A 2,335-nucleotide genomic window follows, 5' to 3' on the forward strand; every position below is an offset into this window, starting at 1 on the left:
ATACCGACGATCGAATCTCGGGCAAGTATAATACCGCTAGACAAAGGGAATTGTATACGGGATTGATTAAGTCCTTGACATCGTGGTTCATCCGATGAGATCATCGTGGAACATGTGGGAGCCAACATGGGTATCCAGATCCTGCTGTTGGTTATTGACCGGAGAACGTCTCGGTCATGTCTGCATGTCTCCCGAACCCGTAGGGTCTACACACTTAAGGTTCGATGACGCTAGGGTTATAAAGGAAGTTTGTATGTGGTTACCGAATGTTGTTTGGAGTCCCGGATGAGATCCCGGACGTCACGAGGAGTTCCAGAATGGTCCGGAGGTAAAGATTTATATATGGGAAGTCCTGTTTTGGTCACCGGAAAAGTTTCGGGTTTTACCGGTAACGTACCGGGACCACCGGGAGGGTCCCGGGGGTCCACCAAGTGGGGCCACCGGCCCCGGAGGCTTGCATGGGCCTAGAGTGGAAAGGGACCAGCCCCAAAGTGGGCTGGTGCACCTCCCACCCTTGCCCAAGGCGCAACTAGGAGGGGAGAGGGCAAACCCTAGGGCAGATGGGCCCTAAGGCCCACCCCAGGCGCGCCTCCCCTCTCTCCCCCTCTTGGCCGCCCCCCAAGTCCCATCTAGGGCTGGCCGCACCCCTTGGGGTGGGAAACCCTAAAGGGGGCGCAGCCCCCCCTTTCCCCTATAAATAGTTGAGGTTTGGGGCTGCTAAACACATGAGAACCTCTCCCTCTTGGTGCAGCCCTGCCTCTCTTCCTCCTCCTCCTCTCCCGCGGTGCTTGGCGAAGCCCTGCAGGATTGCCACGCTCCTCCACCACCACCACGCCGTTGTGCTGCTGCTGGATGGAGTCTTCCTCAACCTCTCCCTCTCTCCTTGCTGGATCAAGGCGTGGGAGACGTCACCGGGCTGTACGTGTGTTGAACGCGGAGGTGCTGTCCGTTCGGCACTAGGATCTCCGGTGATTTGGATCACGACGAGTACGACTCCTTCAACCCCGTTCTCTTGAACGCTTCCGCTTAGCGATCTACAAGGGTATGTAGATGCACTCTCCTTCCCCTCGTTGCTGGTTTCTCCATAGATAGATCTTGGTGACACATAGGAAAATTTTGAATTTCTGCTACGTTCCCCAACATCTCGTGCCAAAACCAGTTGGATGCGTCAAACGTTTCCCCAAAACCCACCTTGGTCTTCATTGCAACCATCAAGTCAACAAGGTAGCCATGGATTTCATCTTGATTGCCCACCTTGGGCAGAAGCACATTGCGAAACACACGATGCATGATGTCATAGACCTTCACCAAATCCTTAGATTCTCCAATAATACCACGACCCCGAATGTACAGAGGGGCAAGCTTCTCCTTAGGCATAGACTCAGGATGGTCATGAGGGCGAATGCCACCTCTACCTTCCAGACCGGTATCATCATACCCAATAGCATTGCAGAAAGCCCTCCAGGGAACTTGAAAGAGCTCATCACGACACATGAAAGTGAGAGTGCACGCGTCATCTTCTCCAAAGTGAACCGTGGCATAGAACTGATGGACGAGTTGAACATCAAAGTCACAGTTGACAGACATGAGCTTGACAAGATCAAACTCCTCACAGAGAGCCAGTGCCTCACCAAAATACTCCAAGTTGTTCCTCCAATGGTCAAGATCGATGGTCCACTTCTTGGCATACCTGTTCTTGTTGTGCTCAAAGAGTTCATGAACAATCCACACTTGCATCTCATTCCGGAACTGAATAGTGGTCCAACGAGGAGTAATGGGAAACTCATAAGGATTCTTCGAGCAGAATGCTTCCCAATCCTTGGCTTTCCAACGATGCAAGGGCAAAACCACATGTTGCTTGGTAGCGGCAGACTTCTCATGGCGAGTGGGCTTGGTGGGAATCACAACCTCTTCTTCGTCATCATACACAACTGGACGCAAGGTCCGTCGTGCCCTCTTCTTGGTCTTGCGAGGAGCAGAGCAAGAACTAGAGCCACCTGAACACACGCACAAGGAGAACACAAGAAACCCAGCAAAGATGAGAGGATTGCACACACAAACAGAAGATATATTGCACGAACTTAGAAAATGAAACAGGGCTACATGGTGCAGATATCCCGGTTGAACCGGTTCTCCTACCGGTAGTACCGCTCCAGTGGTTGTACCGCCCGCAGAGGCGGTAGAACCGCTGAACAGTGGTACTATGGGTAGCGACTAGATTCAACCGTGAAATATGAATCATACTAGCCATATTCTACTCTCAAAGACGTGCAATCTAAGCAGGAGGCAAAAAGGGATCTCTTCCACCCAATAGTTTAAAAAATAAACGCGGAAT

The sequence above is a fragment of the Triticum dicoccoides genome, chromosome 3A (assembly GCF_002162155.2).
Source record: "Triticum dicoccoides isolate Atlit2015 ecotype Zavitan chromosome 3A, WEW_v2.0, whole genome shotgun sequence".
NCBI classification, from domain to species: Eukaryota; Viridiplantae; Streptophyta; class Magnoliopsida; order Poales; family Poaceae; genus Triticum; species Triticum dicoccoides.